We start from the raw sequence: 27133 nt of genomic DNA, 5'->3' as shown, positions 1-27133 counted from the left end.
CTAATCAAGCTCTTGCCATACGGTTTTGAGCTCAGCAAAATACAAGGGAATCGGACGACCACTTTGTTTTATACGAGTGGCTTTGCAGCGTAGTTCGTAAATCTGTGATTCATCCGATCCATCATAATACATTTGAGAAACACCTTCCCAAACGTCAGCCGCAGTTGGTAAGCCAAGAAAGAGACCAAGTAAATCAGGTTCCATGGTTTTCATCGACCATCCTTTAACAATAGCGTCCTCCTTTCGCCACTTTGCATAACCAGGATCAGATTGGTCCACCCGAGGAGTCTCACCTGTCAAGTAGCCGAACTTGCCTTGCCCGACAGCATGTAATTCCATCATCTGAGACCAAATAGTGTAATTGGAACCATTCAATTTGATTCCAAATGGAATAGCAGAGGAATCATTCTGGATAGTCACCACAGGATTGGAGTTTACACCAGTTGTTATAGCAACTTGCTGATTATTATCATCCATCACGATGATTGGAGTATGTAGAAGGTAGAGTTTGTTTGGAGATTGGGTTTTTAGAGCAAGCGAACCAAGATCTAAACTGGGTTAGGAACTTGCTCTGATACCAAGACAAAAGAATGAAGTAATAAATTTTATTCTAATAAAAAATTACTTGGAGAGAATATACAAGAGGCCTTATATAGGCGTAAGAGATCTTGGAGTAGGCACCAAGTCAATACAGATATGGACAGGGAAAACTATGTAAGGAAAAAAAAATATTTATGAAAGTAATACAATTGGAAATAATACAACTCATGCCAACAGTAGAATATGAAGTTCATATGTATATATATATATTAGCGGGCGACACACGCGATGTATGCAATTTAGATAACTAATAATAAAAATAAATAATAAAAAATTTAATATCATAATATGTATGTTACTTAAGTGATAAGTATATTATTAATAAAATCCAAAGTCTTAGGTTCAAAACTTGATTACGTTGTGTATAATAATATATATATATATATATATATATATTTTTATTTTAGCATATATAAAATTACCACGTGGCATGAGAAGAAAAATGCTTCACTAAACCAATTTAGGCCTTCACTTAATAACAGTATAAATATATATTATGAGAGGGTAATTTTTTGGGAAAGAATTGGGCCGAGCTGTGAGTTGGGCCCTGCGGCCCAAAGTATGAAGGAATCGGTAAGAAGCCGTAATGTTATTTCGGCCCAGTAGAGATGTAGGTACTCCGGCCCAGGAGAAGTGAAGTTATTCCGGCCCAGGAGGGGTGTGGTTACTCCAGTTCAAGAATGTGCAAAGCAACTCCGGTCCGGTGGCAGTTTGAAGTGAGTCCGGCCTTGCATTTAGTCCGGTCGTGACATATTATGGTTAGGTCGGTCAGAACTTGCTACTTGGAAGATTGATCTAAACACACCATGGTTGAACAGGGGAAAGCCGAGATAAGGAGTTGGAGGAGAAATCCGAGCTAAGGATAGTTCGGCCTTCTCGGTAGCTCTACATAGCCAGTTTTTATTTCGGTTAAATGGTAGTTCGGCCATGGAGGAAACCATCCCACTTGGTTTAAGCAGTGGAGGAGGGTGTAAAAGGATAAGCATTATCCTTAGGAGTATGAATCCTAGGAGGACTCTGCATGGAGAAATACAAGCCCTACTAGGATTGTGCCACGGGAAACTTATAAAATCCCATAAACATCACCTTGGAGGAGGTAATTGAACAATTCTTTCTGAGAACATAGAGCTTTGTCTATTTGTCAAGTTTTCTGACTTAGGCATCGGAGAGGTTTCCGGCACACACCCGCCGGCTAGCTCACGTTTGTGTTTTCAGGTGACAAAGCGACGTCGTACGGAGGAGCGTGGACTTGGTCAACAGGATTATACGAGGAGAATTATTTCCTCCCCGTACATATTACATTATATGTATATATATATTGGTTCATTGTTAAAACATGAGTTTATAGTGGGGGTGGATGAGGCTTAGGGCCATTTATATATAAGAACACAAAAGCAATATTAGAACTTACTATTCTAATTAGTCTATTTCTTCATTGCAAAATAGGAAGTTCATATATATATATATCTATACATATATATTACATTGTATATATATATACATTTGATCTGTTTATTTATTTATTTTTTGGTGCTTTGGAATTGAAGTTGTTCATTCCAGATTTGGATGCATTTGATGTGTGTGTGTTTTTTGTTTGTTGTTGTTGTAGTTGTTGATTGTTGTTGTGTTGTTGTTGATGTAGATGAAATAGATTGCATATATAGACGTTCAACAAATAGATATGTTCAACAGATTCATATGTTTGGTTTTACACATAGAGAGAAAGTAGGTTCAACAGACTAGATATAAAAATTGAATAAATAGGTCAACATATTTAACAGCTAAAAAATAAGATCAAAATTTGTACAGATCAAAATTATACAGATGAAAATTTGTACAGATAAAAATATTGAATAGATAAGAAATTGGATAGGTAACCTTTGGACAGATAGAAAATTTGCACAAAAAAATTTGAATAGATGGAAAATTTAGATAGAAAAAAAAACAGATAGACAAAAAAAATTGAACAAATAAACAAAAAAAAATTGAACAGATAGATAAATTTCAACATATAAACAAAAAATTTGAACAAATAAATAAAAATTTGAACAGATGGTCAATGAAAAGTCAAACGGATAAAAAAAGTCAAGAGTAAAATTAAAAACAAAATGTCTTCTAGGTCTTCTCACCAAACTATTTCACAAAGTATGGACCTCTTAAAAAAAAAAAAAAACGCTGGACTTAATGCCTTAAACAATTGCTAAAGTGGATTTTTCACAAATTTTCCCTCTATTCCATGAAATCATTTTTCTTGATTTATAATTTTTTTGGGACTATAATACCCTTTTATTTTATTTTGATAATACTTATTCTATGTTTTCCATTTATATTCTCTCTCTAGAAATTCCATATATATATATATATATATATATATATATATGTATATATGTATGTATCACGATGCTCTGTTCTATAGCTATCGTTCTAATTGGACCAAATCCAAGCTTAAAAAATCAATTCCCTTCTTTTTCTCACCAAAACCATTTCAATTTTCTTCTGAAATTTTCAATTTCTTTTGAAATTTTCAATTTCTTTGCTTAATTCCCCATCAAAACCAGTATGCTTTCATTTAGATCATAGTTAACACTTCAACAAGGCTTGTGCTCTATAGTTTGAGATCGGACTATTCTATGGAAACCTCATCCTAGAAATCCCAATATGTTCATGAGTTTACCGTTATGGTAATTGATTTGTGTGTGTGTGTGTGTATTTAGTATAGATATATGTGTATATATAATTTTTTGAGACTTGGAGTTGCAAGTGTTTTCGAAATTGATGAAAAATGTTGAGAAGAGTTGAAATTTGTAGAAAGTATTGTGAAATTGGTGAAAATTGATTAGTGTCTTGTGATATATAGAATTCAACCAAGGTTTGGAGATAGATTGATATGGTATTATAGTTTGTCTTATTTGTTGAGTATTTCAGTGAATGTGAATGTTCACACTCAATGAAGTCATTATTGTTGTGAATTATCAAATTTTAATATTTTACATTTAATGATGTGAATAGTACAACATAGAGATGTGAATGTTCACATCAGCATCGCATTTACTACAGTGCCCACTAAATCAATGGTTATGTGTACACAATAACAAGTTATTACTAGCAATGTGAATGTTCATAGTGTCTCTATAATACCAAAATAACATGACAATATCAACAATGCATTACTCACAAATTATAATCAATGTTAATATTCACATTAAAAAATAGTCATACTAGCACAAATAATAATGTGTTATTTTGGTTACAAACATATTGTGTACATAGAGATGCGAATGTCCACATTAATTTTGTAATGCAAATAGGTAGTCGTACTCAATGTTAATGTTCACACATTCATGTGTACGGTTCCATGAGAAGATAATATTGATAATGTTGTGTTGATTTAAATGTAGTTCATTAATTTATAGGTTAAATGGTATTATTGAATTATCTGCTCATGCATTTTTTCTTTGATAATATTGGGGCTGTTTATTAGCTGATTTTGTCTTTGCATTGTGTTGATTTAAATCTTTCTTTCATTTGTTCTTTTTTTTTTATTTTTTTTATATTCTAGAATGGGAGAGAGATTTTATCCTAAAGTGAGAGAGAGATTTTCTCTATATAATAAGGGGGATATTTTCTCCTGGAATGAGGGAGAGATTTTGTTCCTAAAATGAGAAAATTTTCTTTTTATTTATTTTTATTTTTTTATTGTATCTTAGTTTCAAAATGGAAACACATGGAAAAAGTTTAGAAGGGTGATTTGGTCATATTATCCAAAACAGAGCCTAATGGAATACTAAAAAAAATAATAATAATAAAATAAAAATATAGATTAAATGGAACATAAGTCTTAAGAAAGGATTTTTATAGGCCAGTCCTATTTTCAAGGGTTATTACCCAACAGGTCCTTAATAGAGACTCTTTTACCTATAGGTCTTGAACATTTTTATTTATTTCATTTTTGCCCTCAGATTTTTATACTCAGATCCGAACATTTTTTGTCCTTCAAGGGTTATTACTCTCTCTCTCTCTCTTTCTCTCTCTCTCTCTCTCTCTCTCTCTCTCTCTCTCTCTCTGTGCACATTTCTCCACCAATGACCATCGGCATCTCCACCTTTGTCGTCCATTGTCGCCTCCATTGTTGTCATTGCCAGCGACCTCAACCGGCATCTTTTTTCACTTTCACCATTGTTTCCACCTCCACCTCCACCGTTGTTGCTGACCACTGTCGCCTTCACCTCTATAGTCGTCGTCGCCTCCACCTCTAGATCTAGGATCTAGGTTTTTTGCCGTCGAGTTCTCTCTCTCTCTCTCTCTCTCTCTTTGTATATTGGGGAAGATCCTTGATAAATCTGTTGAAACTAGTGATAAATTTGTTTAAACCAGTGACAAATTTTTTTAAACTAGTGATAAATTAGTGATAAATTTGTTTAAACCAGTGATAAATTTGTTTAAACTAGTGATAAATTTGCAGTGTTGAGTCTAGGGGTAAAAATGAAAAACACTATTTGATTTTTTTTGAGTAGGACATGTTGGGTAATCAGACCGGCCTATAGGACCCGCCCGTATAGCTCCCCCTCTTAACAATGAGATTTACTTAAAAGGCTCATTTTTCTGTCTTCAGTCTTTAGACAAGATTAATTTATTTATTTTTAAACCTACACAATTGGAGCCTTTAAACAATGGGGGTCGGTCCTAGTGACTAGACTTATTTATCTATAAGTTTGGCTTATGTTTTCATTATTCCCAAAATACCCTTCCATCATCTTCTTCATCCTTATTTTTAGCACTGATATGACTCCCCTTCCTCTACCAACAACTAGTTTCAGTTTGTCTCCTACATTCGGTGATTACCTCCAATTGCCATAACAAATCACCAGAGATCACCTCCGATCTCCGGCAATAATTTTTTGGCGACATTTTCAGACGATTCTTTAGACATTTTTTTCTAGCATAACATAAGTCCATCTTTGTAATAATTGATTTTTTTTTTAATTTTAATTTTAATTTTTATAATCCAACAATACACCAAGCCCAACAATCAAGATTGAAATTTAGTTTAGTTTTCTCTTTTTAGCTTTTTTTTTTTTTAATCACTCAAATCAGTACTTGTTTTTGCTTTAGTTTTTTTTTGCAATCAAACATAGGCATGAATTGATTAGAAAATTGCAGTTACAAATTGGAGTAACTAGAAAACTGTACATGAGAAAACGGTACTTGAATAGTCTCATAAATATGAGAAGCTAAATGGAATTGAAATATTTTAAAATTAGATAAGGGCCAATTATAATTTTCACTTAATACACAAAAACAAACTCTCACACAATTACACACAAAGTGAGTGATAAATTTATCATTTATAAATTTATTCATTTTGTATGTGATGCGCCATCTCACTGGTTGATAAAATACCCACACTAACACTTACAAACCTATAATCTAAGTAATAAATTTATTACTGAATTAAGTGATAAATTCATTAGATCAGTTACACAGGTTTTACAAATGCAAATCTTCACCAACACACTATGTAGAGAGTCTCGATTTCATCTGTGGGGACATAATTTTGGGTTATCCACGTGACCTAGGTGGTTAGCCGAGGTGCCATGTGAGTAATTTTCATTGGCTGAGGTGTGGTCAAACCACATTTAAATCCGAAATGTTTGGATGAGGGACTAGAGTCCTAGATGATGACAGGCACTATATTTGGATAGATAAAGACTCTTGAAAAAGTTAATCCTAATCCAAATTGGAGAAGTCCTTGATAAGTAATATCCTAGAAAGGCTACGAGTCCTATGAGCTGAGACTTCTAGGGGTGAGGGCATTGATGATTATAAGAGGTAAGCACCCCCGTGGGTTCAAAGTACGCTTGTGAGCTATTTGTTTAGCCAAGATCTTTGTGAGATTGTTTGATTGACTTAATCATCGGAGTATTCCCGGATAGACAAGCCACTAGTCTTGTTTTTTTCTGCGTGTAAGTGTTGGGTTTCTCTATTCTTGTACATATTTACGGCTTAGTTTCCAGGATCTCGGCAAAAAGATTCGATTTGATTGTGAGGTCAAAATTCAATACCCACATCACCGGTGACCATGTACACTACCAAATTGGCGCCAAAGATAGTTAGGGATGTTTAGTTTCTCCCGTTCCATTTTGCACCTGCATCTCCCACCTTGCCCCGCACGAATTTTTCTCGCCTCAGTTAAGAAGTGGGGTGGAGACGGGTTTTACTTCCCCTACCTCATTCCACCCAAACCTCGTCCCAATTATATTTATTAAATATATTTATATGTATATAATATATAATTTATTTAGGGAAAATTAGTGAAACTCTCCTCTCCAACTTTGTGTAGTAGGAAAGGTCCAAGATATATATATATATATATATATATATATTTTTTTTATTAGCTAATTAAAGAAAATTTTCCTAACTCAGAGAAATTTCGCCCAACTCAGAGAAACATCAGTTCCGATTCAAAGAAATTTCAAAATTTCTATTTTGACAAAGAAATTTCAAAATTTCTTTGGTATGATCACAGAGAAATTTTGAAATTTCTCTGAGTCGAGACCAAATTTCTCTCAGTTGGACAAAATTTCTTTAAGTTAAATTTTATTTGTGAAAATATTGAGGGAATTTAACTATTATGAAAATATTGTATATCATTTATCTTATAAAATCTTAATATCAAAGATCTTAAACAAAATTCCCCATTTATTTATTTTTCATTATAATAAAGTTAAAACACTAAAATTTTAAATTTTATTAATTTATTTTCTATTTTATATAATATAATTTTCATCAAGTATAAATTTTTATTCGTAATATACTACATAGTCTATAATTTTTATTAATAGTTTTATTTTTCAACTTACAAAATTAACCCGCCCCGTTTCCGCTACCCTCAATTTGCCCGCCCTCAATATGATACGGGGCAGGGACGGATTTCTATAAATCCGTCCCAAACCCGATCTGTGATCATCCTCAAAGATAGTAGATCGACATTGAAAACACCTAGATCTGAATCCATTGGTGAAGTTCAAAGTCGAAGACAATAGATTGGTGATAGAGGAGGATGGTGACAGTGGCGATGTCGAAGATAATAGATTCTAGAAGTGATGGTGATGTCAAAGATAGTAAATCGGTGAAAAATTGCAACAACGATGGTGATGTTGAAGATGGTAGATCCAGTAATGACAGCATGGTGATGATAACGGTGTGAGCGGAACAGTTGTGTTAGCGACGACGACATCAAGGGAGGAGGAAGACGGTGGTGTGAGTAGAATGGTACTAACCGCATTGAAGGGGCACGAGAGAGAAGGAAGACGGTGGTGTGAGTAGAATGGTACTAACCGCATTGAAGGGACACGAGAGAGAGAGAGAGAGAGAGAGAGAGAGAGAGAGCATAAAACTTTTTTTTGGGGCAACACAAACAAATACAAAATTCAGATAAAAAATATAAAAAGTAAGGGTTAAAAAAAAAAAAACAATAGATAGGACAAGACTAATCTTAGTTGCAAATATGAACAGGACCTACGCGTGATTGAGTCTAATAAGTGGGACCTGTCAGTAATTAATAAAGAATAAGATTTATAATTTAGGCTATAGAAAAACATGTTTTCACTATTCATGATTGAGGCCTTTTTTTATTTTATATCAAAGAGTAGAAAAATATTTATAAAAATGAGAGGGTAATTTATGATCTGGAGTTGGGCCGAGGTGACGGCCGAACTGGTTAAGGGCCCAACGGTGTATGGGCCCGAGCTGATCAACTATCCGCCCGGAAATGGGCTGCCAGAACTTGGGCCGGGCAGAGTTGGACTGAGTGTGTGTGCCACCCCGGACCGTACAGAAACCGCTCGGCCAGGAAGTGACCGGTCAGACCAGGATGGTCGGTCCGAGGATGGTCGAAACCAGACAGACCGAGAGACCGGCGCCCGGAAAGGCGCGATCAGCCGAGGTAGTTGATTGACCGGCAAGAAGGCCAACCAAAGGAGGTGCCCGGGCTAGGCTTTTTCGAGATGCCGCCTAGCCCGGTCCTTCATGTGTTTGTCCGGCTAGGCGCATGGGTTTGAAGCATGACATGGCCGAGGTAGAGCAGCTCGGCTGCCGAGCTCCAGCTGTGAAGTCAGGCAGTTGAGGTTAGGTGGTGAATGGCATGGTTTATGCTGACAGATGGGATAGCAGAGCCACGTGTCAGGAGATGACTGGGAGTGGATATGGGGCTCAGAAGGTATAAAAGCATGTCTGCGCCCCCCATACGCAGGACGAACACATCTGTAAGGATTTCTTACACTCAAACACTCTCTCCCTTCTCTCTATCCATCCTAAGGTGTGTGCTAACTTGACCGTCGGAGGGTTTTTCCGGCCACACACCGCCGGGTAGCTCACCATTACTTGCTCGCAGGTGATCGGACATCGACGGAGCTTGGAAGAAAGGAATACGGGCTTGCCGGAATATTTGCTCCCCGTACAATTGGCGCCGTCTGTGGGAAGTTTTCAGACAAAACCTTGTCTTCCAGGCTTGTCTGATCGCCGTCCATGGCGAACAACGACGAGTTTCCGTTGTCCGCCATCGACGGAGCCACCCCGGAGTATACCCGAAGGAGAGAGGGACCTCCTGCCGTCCATCCAATGGCTGACTTGGGGACGCCCACTGGAGGACAGTCAGGAGACGCGCGGGATAAGCGCGGAAGGAGTCATGGTCATTCACGGAGTCCAGACGGTCACCGGCGGAGGAGAGACTCGCACTCCAGGCGACTGGAAAACAAGTTAAGGGACCAAGACGCTGTCATCAGGCGGATGGCGGCGGAGATGGAGGATCTTAAGCGGCATGTCAAAGGGAAAGGTGTAGCTGGAGTGGGAGACCACAGTGAGCGCACCCCATCCCGCCGGACAGGCGATCAGAGTCAGCGACGTACTCAGTCCATTTCCATCACCAGGAGTTACCAGGTTGGTGATTCCGACGTGCATGCAGAAAAGTCTAGCGCGCAAGACAGCACCTACAAACCCTCACGTCCGGCGACGACGTCGAGATACTCTTATTCTGCTCAGTCAGAGGATCTACGGGCGGTATTAAAGGAGCGTGCTCGCCGGCGCGAGGCTCAGAGAATACCAGCTTTCCAGCGGCTGTCCTACGGGGTTGACGCCAGCGAGGAGGTCGGAATGCCTCCGCCCCGCCAAGCAGTGCCACTCTTTGAAGATATGGACTTGGCTAGGCTGAGTGCCACTCCTTTTTCCCTGGAAATAGAAACAACACCGCTTCCGGCAAGCTTCCACCAGCCCAAGTTCACACTTTACGACGGAAAAACCGATCCGTACATGCATGTGAGCCACTTCCGACAGGTTATGGCTGGACATCGGCGCAATGACAGACTTATGTGCCTAATCTTCCCGTCAAGTTTAGGCGAGCTAGGCTTAAAGTGGTTCGAGAGGCTGCCGGAAGGAAGCATACAAAGGTGGCATCAGTTAGCCGAGGCGTTTGTTACGTGCTTCAAAACCAACACAAAAACTCCAAAGGAAGTCGATCACTTGCTGAGTGTCAAGATGGAACCGTGCGACACACTGAAGGCATACAATTCAAGGTATTGGGAAACCTTCAACGAGATCCTGGATTGCCTGGTCAACCTTGCAATCACGCAATATAAGTGTGGTCTCCCGGTCGGACATAGACTGCGGGACTCGCTTACCATGCACCAGCCGACCTCCATGGGCCAGCTCATGCAGCGCATCAATGAGCACATCCGAGTAGAGGATGACGCGTCAGCTTCCACCGTGAAGGCCACTCCGGTCGGAGCAGACAAGAAGACAACAGGCAAAGTGCACGCAGTTGGGCAAGAGTCCAGCCGCTCAAATGACCGAGCAGAGGAATCAGACCGAGGTTCAAATCGTAAAAACCGGGGTAGAGGACGTCGGAATGACCGGGACGATTACCCCCGAGATGACGTTGAGGACGCAAACAGGAGAATGAAGGCGAGGACTGGCATAACCACGGTCTTCAAGATTCCAATCTATCGCATACTTAGTGAAATCCGAGACAAGGAGTATGTCCGGTTTCCTGCTAAGTTGGGCGATGGACAAAAGGGCTACAATCCGCGGTATCGTTGTACGTTTCACCGGGAGAGGGGCCACCGGACTGAGGATTGTTTGCCTTTGCGACAACACTTGGAAGAACTGGTTGCGGCCGGGCATCTGGACCTTTACATCGATGGCGGCGTGAAACCAAATCAGGCTCCGGTCGATCCCAGGGGACAGGATGACCGAGATGCACCCCCACAAGGAGTTATTAATGTCATCCACGGCATCGTGGAACCGGAGCGTGTTTGCGAACTCCGGGGCATGATCAAGAAGGCAGAGCATATGAGGGAAGTTTTGTCAGTACAGCCTGCCATCAAAAGGGGGAAGACAGAAGAGAAAGACGTGATTAGTTTCACCTCAAGGGATTTAGAGCGTATCCAGACGCCGCACAACGATGCTCTTGTAGTAACACTACGCGTCAAAGAATTTGATGTTAGACGGATCTTGATCGATCAGGGAAGCTCGGTCGAGATCATGTATTATGATGCGTTCAAAAAGCTCAAACTCCGTGAGACAGACTTGGCTCCGGCCACTTCGCCACTGGTCGGATTTAACTCGTAGCCGGAGTGGCCATTGGGAAAGATTATCCTGCCGGTCAAAGCAGGATCCGTGGTCAAGCAAGTGGAGTTTTGGGTGCTACAAGTGCCTTCAACATACAACCTTATCCTTGGAAGAGGATGGCTTCACGCCATGCAAGCCGTAGCATCGACCTACCACCAGGTGATGAGATTCCCCTCGGCTATGGGGGCAATCGAGGAGATTTGGGGTGATCAGGTCATGTCCAAGCAATGCTTCGTGGCGGTCAACGGAAGCCGGGCTGCCAAAGGATTCGTTCAAATGATCGAGGGACCGGAGGACCGGAGTGTCTTGGATGATGTTGGCACCAAAGCCGAAGACAAGGCTGTTGAAGAATTGGTTAAGGTGCGGATTGATGCCGAGCAGCCGGACAGATTCTTTTTGCTCGGTTCAAGTCTCTCGGCTATGGAGAGAACCGAGATGATTGAGTTTTTGATGGCGAATATAGAAGTCTTTGCATGGTCGCCCTACGATATGCCTGGCATTGACCCAAGCTTTATCTGCCATCACCTCAATGTCTTCCCTGGAGCAAAGCCAGTCATCCAGCGAACAAGGAGATCGGCGCTGCATCACGCCGAGGTAGTAGCAGAGGAGGTAAAGAACTTGCTTGAGGCACGAGCAATACAGGAAGTGCACTACCCTCGGTGGATTTCCAACACGGTAGTGGTGCCTAAGAAGAATAGAAAGTGGCGAGTCTGTGTCGACTACAAGACAGTCAACCGAGCTTGTCCAAAAGACAGCTTCCCTTTGCCGCGCATTGACCAGCTAGTGGATTTGACGGCTGGACACAATCGGCTCAGTTTCTTGGATGCGTACCGCGGCTATCACCAGATTGCCATGCATGGGCCTGACCAAGAGATCACCTCTTTCACGACTCCAAGGGGACTCTTCTGCTATCGAGTTATGCCCTTTGGTTTGAAAAACGCCGGGGCAACCTTTCAGAGGATGGTGACCAAAATGTTCGCTCCTTTGCTCGGCCGGACAATGGAGGCTTACATCGATGATATGGTGGTAAAGAGCCAACATGAGGCAAACCATTTGTCTGACTTAGCCAAGATGTTCGCCATTCTGAAGAAACACAAGCTGCGCTTGAACGCCTCGAAGTGTGCCTTTGGCGTGGGATCCGGGAAATTTTTGGGATTCTTAGTCACGAACCGAGGCATCAAAGCAGACCCTACTCAGCTCAGAGCCGTGCAAGAATTGAAACAGCCCAGCTCGGCTAAGGACGTGCAGCATCTGGCCGGGATGGCCGCCGCGCTTAATCGATTTATAAGCCGGTCATCAGATCGCTGCCGCCCTTTCTTTCAAGCATTGAAGTCAAAGTTCTCATGGGATGACGAGTGTGATCGAGCTTTGGCCGAGCTTAAGGATTATTTGTCTTCTCCGCCACTGTTGGTTACACCAGAGCCAGGTGAGGAACTCTACCTTTACCTTGCCGTCTCCCAGCACGCAGTAAGTGCGGTGTTAGTCCGGGCTGAAGGAATCAAGCACCTCCCAATTTTTTACGTAAGTAAGACCTTGCTGCCGGCTTAGACGAGGTATTTGCCGTTGGAAAAGCTTGCGTTGGCACTAATGATGGCTTCGAGGAAATTGGCACATTATTTTCACGCCCATACCATCGTCGTACTGACCGAGTTTCCCCTCAAGGCCTTGTTTGAACGCGCTGACTTTTCAGGCCGAATTTTAAAATGGGCGGTCGAGTTGGGACAGTTCGATGTGAAGTTCCAGCCGCGCACCGCAATCAAAGCCCAAACCTTGGCCGATTTTGTTGCCGAGTTCTCACCTAGCACTCATCCGGTAGGCCCGGTCGACATTGCCGAGGCAGATGATGAGACGCACGCATTGCCAACCGAGGAACAACCAGTTGAAGAAGGAAGCGCCCCGGAGTTAGTGCGCACCATCGACATTCCCTCAGTTTGCACGGTCATACCACCCGGCGATGCGATGACGGAGTTGTGTATCACCAACCCATCCACTCTGTCCGGTACCGCATCACCAAGGGGGGAAGGAATGGTTCCACACAGCTCAGAACTTGATGATTCGCCTACGGACTTGGGCATTCTGAACCAATTTGCTGAGTCCGGTGCCGAATCATCAAGGGGGGAAGGAATGGTTCCAGAGAGCTCAGAACCTGCGGCCGGCTTCTTACCGCAACCTGACGATTCGCCTACGGACTTGAGCATTACAGACCAACTTGCTGAGTCCGGTGTCGAATCACCAAGGGGCACTGAATTTGAACCGGTCAACACCAAACTTGACACCGCACAGCCGAGCAGTTGTGATCCCACTGCCCTTCGCAACTCTCAGGACCCATCTGACTGCTGGAAGCTTTTTGTGGGGGACATGTGGAAGCGTTTTGTTGATGGAGCGTCCAATCGCCATGGTGCCGGCCTAGGTATTGTTCTTATATCCCCGGATGGCCTAACCATTGAGCATTCTATCACACTTGGCTTCCCGGCGTCTAACAACGAGGCTGAGTACGAGGCGCTTCTCGCCGGGCTCAAGAGCGCAATTCAAATGAAGGCTGTCGAGCTCCTGGTATACAGTGATTCCCAGCTTGTGGTTAACCAAGTTTCAGGGATTTATGAAGCGAAGGACGATAGGATGGCGAAGTACCAAGCTCTGGTCAGGGACCATATCAAGCAGTTTGAGGCAATCAGAGTCCAACGGATTGGCCGGGAAGAAAACAGCCGGGCTGATGAACTCGCCGGCCTCGCTTCCATGGTAGATAGTACGTCTCCAAACCCCCTGTTGATTGACTTTCTTCCGCGGCCGAGCATTGAAAACGCCGGGCAGACGGATGTACTCTGCGCCGAGCTTGGTCCTTCTTGGATGGACCCCTTGATCTTGTTCCTCAGAGACCGGACTCTTCCAACAGACAAGAAAGAAGCACACAAAATCCGGGTGAAGTCAGAGCGGTTTTGGCTCTCTCCATCTGGCGCGTTGTATAAGAAGTCCTTCACCGGTCCTTATCTCAAGTGCGTGCACCCGAATCGTGTGGGGGCCTTCTTGTTTGAAATTCATGAAGGCATTTGTGGCAGCCACATAGGGGGCATGTCCCTAGCCTACCGAGCTATTTCGCAGGGATACTGGTGGCCGTGCATGCAGGCCGATGCGCAAAAATATGTCCGCAAGTGCGAAAAATGCCAGAAATTCGCCCATCAGATCCACCAGCCTGCCAGGGAACTTCTTCCCCTCACCAGTCCTTGGCCTTTCACCATGTGGGGGCTAGATATAGTGGGACCGCTACCAACAGCACCGGGCAACCGAAAATTCTTCATCGCGGCCACAGATTACTTCACAAAGTGGGTTGAAGCTGAGCCCTTGGCAACCATCAAAGAGAAAGACGTGAAGCGATTTGTCTGGCAGAACGTGGTCACGCGGTTTGGCGTCCCCAAGATTTTGATCTCTGACAACGGCACCCAGTTTGACGGCCGCCTATTCAGAGGATTTTGTGAAGATTTGAAGATAGAATTCTACAACTCCACCCCGGCCTACCCGCAGTCCAATGGTCAAGCCGAAGCATCAAACAAGACTATACTAGATGGGTTGAAGAAACGGCTGGAAAAGGCTAAGGGCAAATGGGCTGAAGAATTACCTAGCGTCCTTTGGGCATACCGAACAACCCCGCGACGTTCGACCGGGGAAACTCCATTTGCTTTGGCTTATGGCATGGAGGCGGTCATACCTTTGGAAGTTGGAATGCCCACCCTTAGAAGCGAAAGTTTCGAGCCCGAGCTAAATGCCGAGGCTATTGCCTTGGAGCTCGACCTAGCGGAAGAGCGCCGGGAGAAAGCCCTCATCCATGTGGCCGCCCACCAACAAGAGCTCTCCAAGAAGTATAACAAGACAGTGCACCCCAGACCGTTCAAAGTTGGAGATTGGGTTTTGAGGAAGATTATGGGCAACACCCTAGTGCCAGGAGAAGGCAAACTAGGCGCAAATTGGGAAGGACCCTACAAGATCACTGGTCTGGCTGGCAAGGGGGCTTACCACTTGGAGGATCTAGAAGGAAGAGCCATACCCCGGCCATGGAATGCGGCCAACTTGAAATTGTATTATTTTTAAGCTTTTACTTTCCTCTTTTTGTAAAGAAATTTTTTTTGGCTTGCAAAGCAGAATGTAATTCTTTTTGTCAAATTATAGAAGTAATTTTGATTTAGCACTTGGATTATTGTTTTAATGTTACGGGCCGAGATGATGTACTCCGGTTGGAAGAGTTGGTGTTTTGTCCAACTTTGGATTCCCAACCGAGATGATGTACTCCGGTTGGAAGAGTTGGTGTTTTGTCCAACTTCGGATTCCCAACCGACATGATGTACTCCGGTTGGAAGAGTTGGTGTCTTGTCCAACTTTGGATTCCCAACCGAGATGATGTACTCCGGTTGGAAGAGTTGGTGTCTTCTCCAACTTTGGATTCCCAACCGAGATGATGTACTCCGGTTGGAAGAGTTGGTGTCTTGTCCAACTTTGGATTCCCAACCGAGATGATGTACTCCGGTTGGATGAGTTGGTGTCTTGTCCAACTTTGGATTCCCAACTGAGATGATGTACTCCGGTTGGATGAGTTGGTGTCTTGTCCAACTTTGGATTCCCAACCGAGATGAGGTACTCCGGTTGGAAGAGTTGATTTGTTTGACTTGGTTCCAACCGAGATGATTATTCCGGTTCAAGAGTTTGTTGTTTCGTTCTGCCTAAGTACTTATGCATTCCGGTTGATTTTTACCGAGATATTTTGCTGAAGAGGAAATACCGTGCAAACACTAGGCAAAAATTTGAAATTTTCATTGATAAGAAATTCATTACAAAAGGTGGGGACCAAGCCCGGTTACATCAGCAGTGTTGAAAGCAAAAATACAAAAGAGAAGAAAATTAAACTAGAGGGGATAGATGTGTGAATTCGTCCTCGCCGGCCTCAAGGTCAATGGCTGGACCGGTATCTTGGGCACCGGGCTCCTCATTGCCGGGCTGCTCTTGCACCTCGGCCACTTCTTCCTCAGAATCTGTCTCCCCGTCCCCATCTTCAAGTCCCTCCTCGGCCTCAGCCTGTAAAGCGCTGAAAACATCGTTGGCATATGGCACGAGGTAGACCGGTAGTGAAGCTTTGGGAGGGTTGGCAAAAACGTCGGTGTCAGAGCCCTGGCCGAGCTGTTCGCAAGCGGATTTCCAGCCAGCCTTGAAGTATATGTCTTGTGTTGCAAAGACTTGCTTCTTGTAATTCTTCTCGGCCTCGTTGAAACCCGCGTTGTTGGCAGCCCGGCAAGCTTTTTTCTCCGACTTCTTCAAGGTATCCACCTCGGTCTGGAGCTCGCTTTGTTTTTTCTCGGCTGCATTCAGTTGACCGAGCAGCCTGTTATTATCAGTGTTGGCCATCTCAAGTGAAGCCTTAGCCCGGCCGAGCTCTGCTTGAAGGCTCTCGACCTGGCTGGCCGTGTCGTTGGCTTTCTGCCTGAGCCGGTGGATGCGCTCCAAAACCAGATGTTGTTTTTGAATGGCCTGCAAAAAGAGAAGTTGATTAGAAACGGAACCGGGCAAACACTTGTGAAATTTTCAGAAAAACGTCGACTTACCCTAGCCATAGACTTCACTGACGATTTGACTAACCGAGTGTCAGGAACGTGGTCGCTGCCGACCACGTCGCTCGGTAGTAGCAGGGCTTTGGACAGATCGAAGGCGAGCAGATGCTCTTTGTCAGCCTTGATCGAAGCCGTTGTCGGGATATCTTGACCCCGGTGCTTCAAATGTGGGCGCCAGGCCGGCACTGGCGCGGGCGCGTCTGTTGGGTGCTCGGTGGTAAGCTCGGTGACTAGCTCGGCGGACGGGTCTGCCCGAGCTCTCTTCCCGGCGCGCCTTGCAGAGGGTTCTCGGCTGGATTGCCCGGCGGATGAAGTGGCAAGGGCGACCACAGCGCTACTGGATTGGCCGGCGGCTGGCGACCGGGTTACAACGCTCGGCAGCTCGGCGGAGGTGGCGGTGAGAAGATTCTTGATTCTGCTGCGTTTGGCCATCTCTTGCTCCTCGGTCAGCCGGATTAGCGGGACGTCGGGTAGGGTTGGATCTGGAGGTGGCGAAGGAGCTCTGAGGAAGTCGGTTACTCTACTCCGGCGCGGGGCAGAATACCTGTACGTCGGGGTATAGCCGAGTAAATCGTTGCAATCCCGGTGACGGTACCTAAGCACGGCCCGAATTGCTTCGACGTTGGGGAATTGGTAGTTGGCTTGCAAGGCTTGGATAGCTGCAAAAGAAACAGGGAAACCGGTTAGTTAAACTAAAGAATTAAGTTCACCGAGCAAGTTTGAGTGGCTTACATGAAGAACCGAAGTCCTTGCTTATGAACTAGCCCGGCACCTCGACTGTTTCGTAATTGCCGGACACCCAGAAAAAATCATCGTCGTGCATATCTTTATCCGGGGTGCCGGTTACGATTTTTTCCTTGCCCGGTCTTATTTTCAAGTAGTAAGCTAGGCCGTCACCGGTGTGGCCCATTGTGTATTGCCTCAATATCTCGGCTAGGCCTAAGTTGGTGCCTAGCCGTTTGTTCAATTCGTGAACGCCGTTGATTATTCTATAAGTGTTGGTGGACACCTGTGTGGGTGCCAGCCCGGTGCGGCGGAGGAACTCGGTTATAAGAGGGTTGAGCGGGAAACGAAGGCCCCCTTCGACAATAGACAGCACGGTGAAGGGGCATTCCTCCCTACCCCAAGGCGTGGTCTCTTCTTCGGCCAGCTCGAGATGGACGTCGGCCGGGACGCCGTACTCCTCTCTGAAAGCGGCGAGCGCGGCCGGAGTATCCACTAGAAAGCGGAGTTTCCCCATTTTTGGCCGGCTTAGTGTATCCCGGCTGAGGGGTTTGGCTCTGGGTATTGGATGTTGCCCGGTCCTGAGAGCCTCAGGAATGACAGTGGTCCCCTTGGACTCTGCAGGAAAAGGATGGCAAGTGTTAAGTGTTAGCGCGGTCGCGCGAAAGGTGCTGGATTTTAGCTCGGTCATTAAGGGTGCCAAACCACCTCGGTTGTCTATTCTATCTAAGGAGCCCGGTTGCCCAAGCGGACCAGATGTTAGCCCGGTTGAACGGCCAAGTCCTTTTGTTATCTCGGTTTTTGCTGGGGTTGAAACAAACATGTTGTTTGCCCGGTTTGGTTGGTTTTTTGGATCAAAAGAAGGCCCAGAGCCCGGTTCACCCCAGTTCTTCAGCGTTCTTCAGGAAGACGAAGAACACCAAGAATAGTGGGGGGGTTTGGGACGGATTCTATGGCCTTTGCCCTAAATGCTACGTTTTTGTACCCTAATGTGTGTAAAATAAAAGAAAATGGCAACAGAATAAAGGTGGGATGACTTACCAAAAAAGGGGAGGGCCTAATCCCACAATCACGAAGAATGACAGTCGAGCTTGAGCTTCAGAATCGTCACAAATGGAGGCAGCAGTAGGAACAAATGGAATGGTGGGGGGCGAGTATACATAGGCGAAAGAGGCCGCCAAAATTCAAAACTCTGGCACGGGCGGCGGGTTGGCTGCCCGATGACCAATGGCAGCCCGCCACGTGTCCCTATTTATGGCGACGTCAGGACTGAAACGACGGGTTGAAGAGGCGAAGAGCCGGCCGAGCTACTTCTGGAGAAAAGATGTCAGCCGGGGAATATAACCGGGCAAGTTTGCAGACAATTATGTCAACTAGCCCGGACGAGGTTCGGCGTCTTGAAGACCGGAGAAATGTTATCTCGGTCGAAGTGAGTAATCCCAGTCACGCTTTCGCGGACGGAATTAAGAGGCAATTGAGAGGGTAATTTATGATCTGGAGTTGGGCCGAGGTGACGGCCGAACTGGTTGAGGGCCCAATGGTGTATGGGCCCGAGCTGATCAACTATCCGCCCGGAAATGGGCTGCCAGAACTTGGGCCGGGCAGAGTTGGACTGAGTGTGTGTGCCACCCCGGACCGTACAGAAACCGCTCGGCCAGGAAGTGACCGGTCAGACCAGGATGCTCGGTCCGAGGATGGTCGAAACTAGACAGACCGAGAGACCGGCGCCCGGAAAGGCGCGATCAGCCGAGGTAGTTGATTGACCGGCAATAAGGCCAACCAAAGGAGGTGCCCGGGCTAGGCTTTTTCGAGATGCCGCCTAGCCCGGTCCTTCATGTGTTTGTCCGGCTAGGCGCATGGGTTTGAAGCATGACATGGCCGAGGTAGAGCAGCTCGGCTGCCGAGCTCCAGCTGTGAAGTCAGGCAGTTGAGGTTAGGTGGTGAATGGCATGGTTTATGCTGACAGCTGGGATAGCAGAGCCACGTGTCAGGAGATGACTGGGAGTGGATATGGGGCTCAGAAGGTATAAAAGCATGTCTGCGCCCCCCATACGCAGGACGAACACATCTGTAAGGATTTCTTACACTCAAACACTCTCTCCCTTCTCTCTATCCATCCTAAGGTGTGTGCTAACTTGACCGTCGGAGGGTTTTTCCGGCCACACACCGCCGGGTAGCTCACCATTACTTGCTCGCAGGTGATCGGACATCGACGGAGCTCGGAAGAAAGGAATACGGGCTTGCCGGAATATTTGCTCCCCGTACAAAAAATATTAAAAGAATTAGTTTAAATTATCAGCTATGTAAGAAAGTTGAACAAACGCATACAGACAAACTTAATACCATCAAACACAATATTGATACAATAAAAGGCCCATCATAAAATAAATTAACAATTAAATCAGACTAGACAATAATAATTAATCCTGCTTTTGACAATGATTGCTCATGATCTCTCAATTGAGAGTGTACATGAGCAACTCAGAATGAGATTTTTTTTCTTCTTCTTCTTTTTGAATCTTTAGACAAGAAGATTTTATGTATTTGTCTATTTTTTGGGACTTTAGGTACGAAATATATTTTTCTAGTCTTGGATCTTGGGGGCTTAACTGTTGAGTCAGGCTAGAAACCCTCCCTCTGTAGCAGAAAGTGATTATCTCTAACTCAAAATAATGCCCATTTGATAATATGTTCATAGTTTTTGTTTATAAAAATTTTGAAAACTGTAAGTGTCTATTTTTTTATCTAAGAAATTATAAATACTTTATAATTTTACAAAATTATTGTAACAAAAATGAAGAAGTTATTTTTTCTTAATTAAAAGAAAAAATTATTTATTGCTCTTTCTCCCACCCCTTCCAGCAACCACCCCTTGCTCATCACCATATCCCCAACCTCCTCTAGTAATCACCTTCAACCATCACCTCCTATGGCCAGTAACCAGCTCTGGCCACCATCTGCGGCCGTCATCAATCACCTCCTGCCAACAATCACTTATGGCCACCCCCCTCACTTGTTTTCGAAACAAGTTTGTAAACAAGTGCATGTACCAAATTTTTTTTTTTCTGTTTTCATTTTTATCAAAAATAAACATAAACATAGCTTACTATTTTCTGTAAACAAAAGCAGTAAGCTGAAAATGTTATCAAATGGCAATTGTGTAAAAGTACTTATTACCAAACGACAATTGTGTAATACTACTGTCTCTTGCAGTTTGTTTGTATTACCCTGCTTCTTGTTTAGAAAACTTAGTGGTTCCACAAAATTGATGTAATAATTGATGTTTAGGGAGAGAGAGAGATAATCAATTATGTATATATTGATGTATTATTGATTGATGTATGTTATTTATTACAAATGGTGAGGGGCTCCTTATATAGGAGATGTAGTGGAGTAGGTGGTAGTAGGTGGTAGTGGTAGGTGTGTAGTAGGTGGTAGTAGGTGGTGGTAGGTGTAGTAGGTGGAGTAGGTGATGGTAGGTTTTAACAGCCTCCCGCAAACTCAAGGGGGATAGGAACTAACCAACTTGAGTTTGGAGAGAGTAACAAAACAAGAAAATAATCTGAAAAATAAAAAATGGATAGGAGACACTGTATGGTCGTGTCAGACCGTTGTAGAAGACAGTATGGTTATGGCAGACCGATGTAGAAGACACTGGCTCGTGTCGGACCGATGTAGAAGACAGTTTATGGGGTCATGTCGGACCGTTGTAGCAGACAATGTTGTGACAGTTGTTGTGACAGTTTACGGAGTCTTGCTGGAGCCTTGTAGAAACTAACCGGAATCGATGTTGGGACAGTTTACAGAGTCTTGTTGAACCCATGAAGGAGCTAACCGGAATCAATGTCGGGACAGTTTACAGAGTCTTGTCGGACCCTTAAAAAGTCGCACCCTCAAAAGGTGTGCCCAATCTTTCAAAAGGCGTGCCATCAAAAGGCGTGCCCAATCCATAAAAAGGCATGCCATCAAAAGGCGAGCCCAAGTCATAAAAAGATGTGCTGGACATGATGGCGAGGCGCGTTACCACATTGGCTTGCGCGCCCGTTTTGTCGTCTGGCATCAAGTGGCGCGCGATGCGCGTGTCTGCCTTGGCTATTTAACCAAGACGGATGCTGAGGCTGAGGCAGAGGCTAAGACAAAAAACTGGCTAAAAAACCTCTGAGAAACTCTTCGTTGTCTTGAGAGAGATACTCTGTAACACTCTGTAACCAACCCTTCTCTGAAACACTCAGCAACCCATAACATGGCCTCTTCGTCCCGTAGTCTGCTCACTCTCTTTCCCGACCTCAACGAGTCTACAAGAGAGGTAACTGGGGCGGTTGCCCGTGAACCTCAACCAAGCGCCCTTGAGTTTGCTCTGTTGACCTTTCCTATGCGGTCTGTGGAGCAAAGAATGGCAGCGCAATCAGATATTGAGGCGAATCAGTATACATTGAAGTCATGTGTTGAAACCATGACTGCGGTCACAAACTTGTCGCACTAGCTGCAGAGTAGGACAAATGAGGTGCAGCAGTTAAATGCCCAACTGGCTTTGCTCCAGCGCATGTATAAGGATGCGCGAGCAGAGATATGTGTGCTGAAAGCGGAAAACAAGAAGCTGAAGCGGAAGGCCACCGTGATGTTCCGATTTGGAGATCCGCCATATGCTGCAGTGGAGGAGCAGCGGGGAGTGAACGTGCTCGGTGGCGTGGGAAACACGGAGGCAACACCATCAAGGGCCGCGCAAGACGGAGGCAAGAAGAAGAGACCGGCGGCAGAGTAGAGAAGAAAAATCCCGCCTGTGGATGAGGAAGGTTGTTTTTTTTTTTTTTTTTGGTTGTTTTGGGTTGTGGTGTAAAATAGTGATCGGGTTTAATCCCAACAGAAATAAAACAAAGAGTGTGAGATGTGGAATGTGTTTGGTGTTGTTTTTGTTTTGTTGTGTTTAATAATAATAATAAGAATAAAAAATAGATAAAGAAAAGAGAGAATATTTTTGAGTGGAGGATGTTGGGGGCGATGGTGTAATGTTCAAAAAGAAAAGATAAAAAATAAAATAATGGTTTGAAAAACCAGTGATGGTGTGTGAATCTGTGAGTGGGATGCAAAATGTGAAGTAAAGGGTTGGAAAGTGGACAAAGTGGTGGATGTCCTTGAGTAGAGAGAGGGAGTGGGTTGATTAAAAAAAGGATTGTGGGTTTGAAAGTGGAAATATGAGATGAATCTGCATTTGCTGGAACACTTCGAGCCATGGCAGGTCCAAAAACCTTGTACAAGCCTTTCACTCCCTCCGAGGCCACAATCTTTCTAAAAGCATCAATCGAGCCAGAAAACTTGGGATTTTTGTAATCATCAACTTGAATTACGCTCTTGACAACATCGGTTGGGTAGACAGAAACCCAGAAGGAAGCTCCAGCCAAGCCTCCTGCTATAATCAAAGAACCTCTTCCCAACTTGGATGTGTCTTGCCCTCCTACAAGGTACTGCTTCAGGGCTTCGTAGACGCCAAACAGTGCAGCATTTCCAGGAACCTCTCGTGCCATAGTGGGAATTAAGCCCTTGAAGAGACCTCTCATACCGCCTTCTGATCGGAGAACATGCCTTGCCACGTCCATTGGTCCTGCATACTTCACTGCCACGGCAGCTGAACCAGAATCTGCTAGAGCACTCTGTGCTTGCAACCTGCACTTGATCAATTCAGTGGGGCAAGCCAAAAAAGAGACGGCAACTCCAGCCCCAGCCCCAGCAATTATCTGCTTTGTACAGACCACTTGGGCCTTCTGATGCTATCGTTTTTCTGACAGCATCCATAGCACCCGAGTATTTCAGAGGTTGACCTGGGTATGGTGTGGGTTGGCTTTGGAGTTTGACCTTGATCGTATCAAAGAGGTGTCCAACAATCAACTGCGCTGCCCCACCAACAGTCCCAGCAACTAGGTCCTTGGCTACGTCACCCATCGTAGCCGATTTTTCTTGACGCGGGTTGAAATTGCAAGGAAAAGAACAAGATCGAACCGAACTCCCTCTCTCTCTCTACCATGCAATTAGGTATTGAATCAGTGTGTCATTGTGATGGAAACCCAGAACAGAAAAGAGAGGACTTGGATGCAAATGAGGTTTGTAGAAGTGAAATGTAAGGACAACAAACACAAATATACATAAAAGATTGATGAGAGAGAAGTCGGATGCGACAAACTACAGTGGTGGTTGGTCGAGACTGAATTTCACTCAGATATATAACAGAGAGAGAGAGAGACGTGGGTGGGTGAGACGCGAACTAGAGAGCTAATCTCAACCTTTCTCTTCCCTCCAATTCGCTGGAGAGAGACAGAGCAATCAACAACTAAATGGTCTCAGATCATTGACCAAATGGAGGATCAAGTGGCTGCAATTCTCCAAGAAGAGAGGGAAGAGATGGAGTGAAGGCATGTGTAGAGGTCCGGCGGGCGGCCAAGGCGAGGCTGCCGCCCGCCGGTGAAGCAGAATTATCAGTGCACGAAATTCCCGCTTAAGCGGGGTTTGGGAAAGGGTAATTAATGTACGCAGCCTTACTCTCACAAGCGGAGAGATTGTTTTTGCGACTCGAACGCGTGACCACCAGGTCACCAAGGAGGTAGTTTTACCGCCACGCCAGGTCCGCATTCTGCCAATACTTGTCTACAATCACATATATTCCCACATTAGTCTAAGAAGATTCTCTCTTGCCTATGGACAAATTAGGATATTTTGGTAATTCCATGCTTATATTGTTCTATAACAAGAACAAGCTAGGCAATAGACAGCTTAATTTCATTCATTTATTCATGGCCAGTGAAGTCGAAAAGAAGTGGGAAGGCAGGGTTAGTGCCAAGCTAAACTGGTTTCAAGGTAGACCACATATGGCCTCTCTTGGAGTACTTCTTCAAAGTGGGTCTCAATTGTAGAAACTTGTTATGGAGTTGAAGGCACTTCAGCCCAACCGGGTTGCATCCAATACTGTGCTTCCACATCTGTTACTAGTTCAGGAGAGACTGTTACAAAATGGGCTTTGGAAAAGTTGGTAGACATTGATCGGGTTGAGCGGTGCTTGATATGAGTTTGTGGACAACAACATTGGCTACGGATCGGACTTGTTGTTGCCTTTTGAAAGCTCTGAAGGAGAAGGGATTGAATTTGTTTGGTCAGTTGTTTTGGATCCAGTAGAGGGGTGGACACTGGTGGGCTTGGTTTCTTATTATGATTCTATTATGCAAGGCATGACACAACGGATGAAGCAAGCTCTTGGGGCTGCCAAAGAAAATTGACTTTTGTTTGGATTGTAATAAGTGGTGTTTTAGAAAGTTAGTAAAAAGTTGATTTTTTGATTTTTTTTAAAACTTTTTTAATTAAAAAAAAGTAAGAAGATGATGCGCAAAAAAATCAAAAACCAAAAACCAGTTTGCCAAAACGCCTGTCTTTTACTCAAAAAGGACATGAAGGTGCACTGATAGGGCCGACCAAACCCTCAAGGATTCCTAAAGCAAAATCTCAATAGGAGGTTATTTTATATTTGAATAATATTTATATAAAGTTTTGGGCCTTTTTTCCATAATTTTTTTTTTAGTTAGACCTTAGGAGTTGGACAATTTTTGGAATTTCAAGAATTCCCTGGTGGGTCTGGGCTTTCTTGGAGTTGGACAATGGGTCTAGGAAAGTCCCTTTAGTAGGTTGAATTTTAATTAAATTTCAGAGTGAGAATCCTGTGTTGAATTTTCAGTTGGGGTATCTCAAATATTTACTCAAAAATTTCAAACCTATTTTGTGATTTTCAAATTTATGACTTAACCACTAATAAACTTTTTGCTCAAATTTATGCTCAGATATGATCATATCAAATAAACTTTTACTCGAGTTTGAACTATGAAACTCCAATCCTATAAAAAGTTATGTTTGGCATGGGCTGAGGGCATATCAAACCAAAACCCAATCCAACAAGAAGCAAAAAAAAAAATTTAGGTCAAAAGATAGGATAGATAAATCTTATAAAAGCAATTCTACAAGTACAAAACTATGCCAGACTGCCAGTTTACCGAACATTGCATAATTATGTCAACTTTTGTCAAATATATCTGATGAGCAATTAAATCATAGTTACCAACCCAACGGGTTGTAGCATTGTGGTAAGGCCTTGGGGTTTAAGCCTCAAGGTCACAAGTTCAATTTTTTCATTGGGCCAATCTCCGCCTGGGCGAAACACTGTTGGTTAGGAGGTTAGACCTTAAGTTATGTTGGACCTTAAGTTGTCTAGTCAGCACTTGGTGTGGATCCAATGCTCCCCCGCTGTGCGAGTCCTGACTTAAGCGGAGCTTGTCTTGGGAGGTCGGGGCAAGTTCTCAGGTTATAGTCTCCTCCTTGAAACTCGTTTTTGGAACAGAGAATTACACAAATAGTCCCTATATATAGTTTGGGGCTTGTGTCACCTTGGTCCCTGACTTTTTAATTGTAACACATTTTATTTTAAATTTTGAATATTGTTTCAAATAAGGACAATTGAAGATATCATTAGATTTTTCAAGGGTAAAATTGTTAATTTGATAAAATATAAACTAATTTGACAAAAATAAATGTCAAACAAATATTTTTGGATTTTTAAAAATTATTTCTACCTACTAAAAATAAAATTATGTAAAATTGATAAATCTTTTAGACGTTTATTTATTTTTTTTACCAAATTTATTTTTATTATGTGTTTGGATGATCATCATGTTAAATTCATTTTAAAAAATTAATCATGTAATTTTTATTAATTTTACATAATTTTATCATTGGTGGATAAAAATAATTTTTAAAAAATTAAAAATATTTTTTTGACATTTATTTTTGCCAAATTAGTTTACATTTTATCAAATTGATAATTTTACCCTTGAAAAATCTAGTGATATTTTCAATTGTCCTTATTTGGAACAAGATTCAAAATTCAGGATAAAATGTGTCACAATTGAAAAGTCAGGGACCAAAGTGACACAACTCCCAAACTATAGGGATTATTAGTGTAATTTACCCAAATTTTAAAAGAAACTTACACATTTCCCAAAACTAAGGCTACATTTATTTCGACATAAAATATTTTACATAAAAAAATATTTTTCTTATAAATTGATTTTACACACAAAAAAGATATTTTTGTTTTTGTTTTTTGGCTTTTGATTGACATTTGAAACAAAAATATTTTATTGCCCAAAAGAGAAATTTTTATTCAATAAAAGTTATTTATGTCTTTTTGGTAAGCTAAGATACTTATTTAAAAAACACTAAATGTGTTGAAAAGATAGTGAGTGATAGTTAAATTTGTAAAAATTGACTTATGAAATTTTAAAAGATAAGTTATTTTTGATAAAAATGATGCAAAAATATTTTTCTTAAAAAATGTTTTACTTACTTTTTTTTTAAACCAAACAACGGAAAATGAGCAAAATATTTTTGACAAAGACATTTTACGTCAAAATAAACGGAATCTAAAACAATGTAAAAACACTTGTTAGAAACTCTTAAAACTGTATTTGGATCATGAATTTGGATAAAAATTTAAAAAATGAAAAGAAAAAGATAGATGAAATATGAATGAGATATAACTATATTTCATTAATTTTTTCCTTTTT

At 43.1% G+C, this 27133-nt stretch overlaps 1 pseudogene; it reads right to left on the bottom strand.

The window, feature by feature from the left end:
• On the bottom strand, window positions 1-23779 carry LOC114264347 (mitochondrial carnitine/acylcarnitine carrier-like protein pseudogene; annotated as a pseudogene).
• Window positions 23780-27133: the final 3354 nt, after the last annotated feature.

The sequence above is a fragment of the Camellia sinensis genome, chromosome 13 (genome assembly GCF_055761805.1).
Source record: "Camellia sinensis isolate YWXY chromosome 13, ASM5576180v1, whole genome shotgun sequence".
Classification (NCBI taxonomy): domain Eukaryota; kingdom Viridiplantae; phylum Streptophyta; class Magnoliopsida; order Ericales; family Theaceae; genus Camellia; species Camellia sinensis.
The sequence above is the reverse complement of the archived record's forward strand: the minus strand, read 5'-3'. Positions and strand labels throughout refer to the sequence as shown.